At 40.4% G+C, this 6,982-nt stretch overlaps 1 protein-coding gene and 1 non-coding gene across 3 annotated transcripts in view; one reads left to right on the plus strand and one right to left on the minus strand.

Annotated features, from left to right (window-relative positions):
* The window catches only part of LHFPL3 (LHFPL tetraspan subfamily member 3), a 502,517-nt gene that overhangs the window by 190,170 nt on the left and 305,365 nt on the right, over positions 1–6,982 (minus strand). The gene's annotated exons all lie outside the window — the stretch shown is intronic.
* Positions 2,491–2,561, plus strand: TRNAE-UUC (transfer RNA glutamic acid (anticodon UUC)). The gene has a single exon. It is a non-coding gene; the product is annotated as a tRNA-Glu (tRNA).

The raw sequence follows: 6,982 nt of genomic DNA on the forward strand, positions 1-6,982 counted from the left end.
ACTCTTGTTGGATTAGGCCCGACCTTACTCCAGTGTGGTCTCATGTTAACTGGTAACATCTTCAAAACCCTATTTCCAAACAAAGTCACATTCACAGACAGGTACTGGAGGTTAGGACTTCCAACATACCTTTTGTAGGGGCACAATTCAATCCATAACAGGTTTTTGAGGTGAACTTTGATAAAATTGACAAGGTAAACATACCCCCCCAGACACACACTTAGTGTCACTTTATCTTTCTCAGTTTCATCCTTTTAAACTTTCACGCATCTTGTTATTTAAACTCCCTCCCATCTGCTGAGCATATTAGGTACTATATTAGGCACTAGTGCTTTGCAGTTTATGTATTCTTATGTAATCCTCAAAACAATCTTGCAACTAGGGATTAATTATGCTTTACAAACAAGTTTAAAGCTCAGAATTCAAATTATCTGTCAAAGGACACACACACATGTAGAAAGTCGGGGAGCAAGGATTTGAGCCCAAGTCTATTTTCTCTTTCTACTATAGCCTATTGTTTTTGTTTCTAGGTCTTCTACTTACTGCCTTTTGCCCTTGTTTATCCAAGCTAGATATACGCTATATTTAGTAATTATTGCTATTGCTTGTAGGTCCCTTGGGTAGATGGTAATTTTCCTCAGGACACTTTTCATTCCTCCTGTCATCTTACTTCATCTGCACGGACCTCACCTAGCAGAAACAATGCGTAAATCTTCCAGATCCGAAACACCAGATGCAAAGCCCTTGATTTTCTTAGCCTCAGCAGCTTCTCTGGCCTTGTTTACAAATTAGGATGCTTGCTCCTGTTCATCTGGTATTTCTCACCAGTTAATTGTTCTCTTCAGAATATGTTGAGATCCATACAATTCTGAATTTTTTTTAACTATTTTGATATCATGTCCACAAAGCCTTGTATGGATTTCTATCGTCACCACCCTACCTCCAGAAAAAGAAAAACGTTCTTTGAGTTTCTAACTGAATAAGTAAATTAACTATGCTAATTCAATGTAATTGCCATAGATAGACCTTTTTAATACTTAAGTCTTTTTTTTTGGATGTGCATAGGCTAAGACTATCAAATCTGGTTCCAAAGACCTCCTTACTGCAATGCACTGGTGTTTCTCAACCTTTGTTTTTTCATTATTGCCCCTCTAATTAGCATTTTGGGTGGCATGAATGGTTAAGCACTTGACCAGTACCTGAAAGGTTATAAGACAGGCCTGGTGATCTGCTTCCAGAAGATCACAGCCTTGAAAACCCTATGGAGCAGTTCTAGTCTGCACACATGGGGTCACCATGAGTGGTTATCAACTCGACGACAACTAGCAACAATAAGGATCATTTTAATACTTTCCCCCCACTAATTGCTGTCCCCTAGGAAATTTTAATACCAAAATACACTGTATATCTGTTTATGTACTGTGGCCCTTTGTAGGACCACAAACCATCATAAGTTGATATCATCTACATTGAGAATGCATGTATAGACTACCAATGTAGATTATATGACATTTTGCTTAGATGCCAACAAATTCTAGAACACTTTTTCTTGTCCTTGCTCTTTCTGAACAGGAATGGAAAGGTGAACACTCCTTTTTCCTCCTTCCATTTCAACACCCTTTCAGAAAGCGTAGCTTGGAGAACATAAACTTATTCTGAATTATTTGTGTAGTTATTAGAAATTTCAGACCACAAATTCAGATGTACAAGACATTCAGTGTTCTGTGTTTTTCTATAATGAACCTTAATTTCTATTTGTACCTCCCATTATGTTGTATAGTAGGAATTTAATATCAAGCAATTCAAGGTTCTCATCCCCCTATTCTCTGGGTTTTGTTTAGACACCAGACAGGCTTACAGAGCTTCGAAGACATTGAGGGGAAGGGGCCTGGCGGGTCCTCTGGTTTTCCCATTGATCTTCTCCTGAGAGGCCCTGGTTTCCAGTGGCTGATTCAGGAAACTTCCCCCCAAAAAAATCATTTCCTTTGAGTCGATTCCAACTCATAGCGACCCTGTAGGACAGAGTAGAACTGCCCTATAGGGTTTCCAAGGGAGCCTTGGTAGTGCAGTGGTTAATAGCTATGGCGGCTAACCAAAAGGTCAGCAGTTCGAATCCACCAGCTGCTCCTTGGAAACCCTATGGAGAAGTTCTACTCTGCCCTATAGGGTTGCTATGAGTCATAATCGATTTGACGGCAACAAGTTTCTTTTTTTGTAATCTTTACAGAAGCAGACTGCCACATCTTTCTCTCGTGGAGTGGCTAGTGGGTTCGAACTGCTGACCTTTCAGTTAGTAGCCAAGTGCTTAACTACTGTACCACCAGGGCTCCTTGACCCAGGAAAGGTACCGTAACATTCTCCTTGTGACCAACCACAAAGCTCTCCAGGTCTGCCATCTTTCTATTCACAGCTGTGCCACTCTAGTGCATGGAATCATGTGGCAGCTCCCAAACTACTCTGTGTTGTAGTGAATTCCATTTCTCTGTGGGGGCAGTGGTGGTTCAGTGGTAGAATTCTTGCCTTTCATGTTGGAGACCTGGGTTTGATTCCCAGCCAATGCACCTCATGTGCAACTACTACCTGTCTGTCAGTGGAAGCTTGCTATTGTTATGATCCTGAACAGGTTTCAGTGGAGCTTCTAGACTAAGATGAACTAGGAAGACAGGCTGGACGATCTACTTCTAAAAACCAGTCAATGAAAACCCTATGGCTCACAATGGTCTAACTCTTTAGAAACTCATTTAAGTATGAAGGAAATCTTTAACATGAATTAACTTTAGTACTACAACTATTCACTCCCTGTCTGCCAGTTCGTTGGACTGTAGCGGCTTGCATGTTGCTATGATGCTGGAAGCTATGCCACAGGTATTTCAAATACCAGCAGGGTCATCCATGGTGGACAGGTTTCAGTGGAACTTCCAGACAAAGGCAGACTAGGAAGAAAGGCCTTGTGATTTACTTCCAAAAATTAGCCAGTAAAAATCACATGGATCACAACAGAATATCATCCAATATAGTGCTGAAAATGAGACCCCTAGGTTGGAAGACACTCAAAATACACAGTGGCCTCAACAATGGACTTAAGCATACCAACGATTGTGAAAATGGGACAGGACTGGGAAATGTTTCAGCTGTTGTACATGGGGTTGCCATGAGTCAGAGCCAACTTGATAGCAACAAACAAGAACACAACTACAACTATAGCAGAAATGGAAGGAAATAGAAAGCAAAACTTAAATCCAGAGTCCTGAATTAACAAGCTTGGCACTAAAGTATATTATAGACACTAAAGTTTGAAAAGCAATCCTGGCATTTTTTTTATTTTAAGGCAAAGAGGGTTAAATTCTATTCCTAAATGCAGATATGCTTTTTCACAAGCATTAGAGAATTGGTTTCCAATCAATAATAGCAACATACACCAAAGCCAACCAAAAAAATTTGATGAGGTGTTTAATTTGAATACAGAGGAATACCAAGGTCTTAGATAATAAGACTAAATATTGTATAAACATCAATTCTTATCATATTGGATTATAGGGACATGTGATTTTGATTGTTGTTTTTCTGTTTCTGTAACTTGGTGATAATAGTAGAGTTTATCTTGAAGAAAAAACTGTTAAAAATAGCAGCAATTTAGAAAAAGAAATACGAGAGGAGCTTTTTCTGATTATGTGCCACAATGATTATTAAAGAATTTATAGCATTTATATAGTATGTGTTAAAAGAAATATGACAAACCACTGGGAGTGGGAAAGATTACTCAACAGCAGGTGCTGGGAAAATGGGCTCTAGTTAAGCCGAAGTCACTCCTTAAACCATGCACTAAAGGCAGTTCCACATGGAACCAACCCATTACTATTTTAATGGATCTTAAGTAAGGCAAGGATTTTCTAAGCCTATCAACAATGGAAAAAATTATTCTAGAAGTAGTATTTTACCATGTAAAATGTAAACATCTTTAACTAAAAAAATTAAACCAAATTAGGAGGAAAAAACATTTAGAAAATAATTATAATTATAGACTGATAACTCTGTAAATGGCCCTTACAACTCTTCAGAATCAACAAAGAAAAACAAAGAGATGTAAAAAGACAATTCACAGCAAAAAAGCAATGTATAAAAAATGTATGAAAAAATGTTTACTAGGAATCAAAAAATGCAAATTAAGATAGGTAGGTATATGGTCTGTGAATTAGCAGAAACTTAAAAAAACATACACACACTAAACTCATAGTTAATGAGTTGTATTTAGATTGGTACTGGGACTGCTTTCGGGATCACAATTGGCACCATCTCTCTGGAAGCTGGCAGTCTGTATCAAAAAAAGAGTATAAAATATTCTTTGGCTCAGTAATTCCTTTTTGGGGGAACCAATACTAAGAATTAGCTAACCACGAACAAAGAAGATGTACATCACAAAATAATTTAAATAGTAAACAAAATTAGAAACTGAATACCTTTTCAATTACCTGTTGCCATGGAGTTGATTCAGACTCATAGCAATCCTACTGGACAGAGTAGAACTGCCCCATAGGATTTCCAAGGAGCGGCTGGCTGGTGGCTTAAAATTGCCAACATTTTGGTTAGCAGCCGAGCTCATAACCACTGTGTCACCTTTTCAATTAGGGATGGTTAAATTTTTATATAGTCATAAAATAGAATAATAAAGATCCATTGAATTATCTTCAAATTATATAACATAGGAAAGTGTTAATGACAAGTAAAAAAATCAGGTTATGAGATTCACCAATACAATCCCATCTTCTGTGAAAATTGCTCACATTTGCTTGAAATAAGACTACATACACAGGAGGTGGGGCCAAGATGGTGGAGTAGTCAGACATTTCTGGTGTACCTCTTACAACAAAGACCCAAAAAAACAAGTGAATTGATTATATATCGCAATCTGGGACCCCTGAACATCAAAGGCACGGTTGAGGAACCAGACTGAGTGGCAGGGGAGGGAGAGGCAGTTTGGAAGCAGCAAAGAATTGCCAAACCTGACCCGGCGAGAGCCTGAGCCTTTCAGGCTTGATCAGCTTGGGGGTGAGTGGTGAGGCAGGCAAGTGGTGGTGCTCGCTCAGGAGGCGCATTTTCTGCACGGGGAGAGACCTAGCACCAAAGAGACTACACGGCCACCCAGAACCAGTGAGAAGCAGCCCTGAATTGGCAAAAGATAAGTACTTATGTAAGGTGTACGGCCTACCATGTGGACCAAAAACACCCCCCTTAGGGAAAAACCTTTCTCCCATTTACCTCCCGGCTCCCTGCTCTGCACTGGGTCCCAGACCAGCTTCAGCAATTGCTGAGTCCCCTGGGCTGGAAGTGGGATCTGTCACATACCCAGAGCCATTCTCCCTGCTTTGGAGAGTGAACAAATTAACAAACAGAGGAAAAAAAAAACTGCTGGCTCCCCTAAGCCAGGAACCCAGGGTAGGCACAGCTCCTTTGTCTAGGCACAGGCATAAGGAATCCATGGACTTTGAGTGTCTTTCCCCCTGCATAGACTTGTGTGGGCTCATCTCAACTGTGTAGGCCTTCATTACCGCAGTACAACAGGGTATATACTGGAAGTCTAACTTCAACTGTCTAGCGGTGAAGTGGCAGGTTCTTGAGATTTGACACTGCTCTGCCCATTAAGCACGGTCTTTACCTACCCACATAAGGGGCCTGAGGATTTGTGACTCCACCCATGCCACCTAGCCACCTGAGATAGGGGCCCATGAATAAGAGGTGCCCCCTAGTCCTCACAGCCAACAGCATTAGGTGCTCATAGTCTGGCTGCAAAACTCACCCACCTATTTGCTCTAGAGAACACAGACACACCTTCCTCCTGGACACTCAGGGGCGGCCATCAGCCCCCTGCCTTGCTCAGAGCGTGTCCCCCTGCTGCAGCCAGATGCCTGTGCCTACACCAATCACCCATGCCTGTCTAGGACTGTAAGCAAGAGCTTAAACCACACACTTGGTGGCTATCTACCTGGACACCTGAGCTGAATACATACAGGAAGAGTGGGCAGACTCCGGGGCTCACATACCTAGTAACAGATCTAACACCTGGTAACAGGACATTAGAGCTTTAAAGGTGCCAATAATCAAACTAGCTCATACGAGCAGCCTATCTGTGCATATCCAAACAAAACAAGAAGCTAGGACACAGTAAGCAAACATTAAATAAATAAATACAATAACTTATTGATGGCTCGGAGACAACAGTCAATATCAAATCACATAAAGAGGCAATCCATGATGGCTTCAGCAAGCTCCCAAAATAAAGAATCTAGAAATTTTCAGGGGAGGAAAATTTCTTGGAATTACTGGAGGCAGAATACAAATAATTAACATACAGAACGCTTCAAGAAATTAGGAAGGAAATTAAGCAGAATGCAGAACACGCAATAGAGGCAATTAAAAAAATTAGAGAAGAGCATAATGACAAATTTAACAGGCTGCAAGAATCCATCGAGAAACAGAAATCAGAAATCCAGAAGATTAACAATAAAATTTCAGAATTACACAACTCAATAGAAAGTCAGAGGAGCAGAATTGAGGCAATGGAAGTCAGAATTAGTGAGGTTGAAGATAAAGCACTTGACACCAACTTATTTGAGGAAAAATCAGATAAAAGGATTTCAAAAAATGAAGAAACCCTAAGAATTATGTGGCGCTCTATCAAGAGGAATAACCTACGAGTGATTGGAGTACCAGAACGGGGCGGGGGGTGGGGGCGGGTAACAGAAAATACAGAGAGAATTGTTGAAGATTTGTTGGCAGAAAACTTCCGTGACGTCGTGAAAGATGAGAAGGTATCTATCCATTGAACCTCACATAAGGTAAATCCCAAAAGAAAGTCACCAAGACATATTATAATCAAACTTGCCAAAACCACAGACAAAGAGAATTTTAAGAGTGGCTAGGGATAAATGAAAAGTCATCTACAAAGGATAGTCAATAAGAATAAGCTCGGACTACTCAGCAGAAA

This window comes from Trichechus manatus, unplaced genomic scaffold, assembly GCF_000243295.1.
Source record: "Trichechus manatus latirostris isolate Lorelei unplaced genomic scaffold, TriManLat1.0 scaffold00096, whole genome shotgun sequence".
In the NCBI taxonomy this organism is placed as follows: Eukaryota; Metazoa; Chordata; class Mammalia; order Sirenia; family Trichechidae; genus Trichechus; species Trichechus manatus.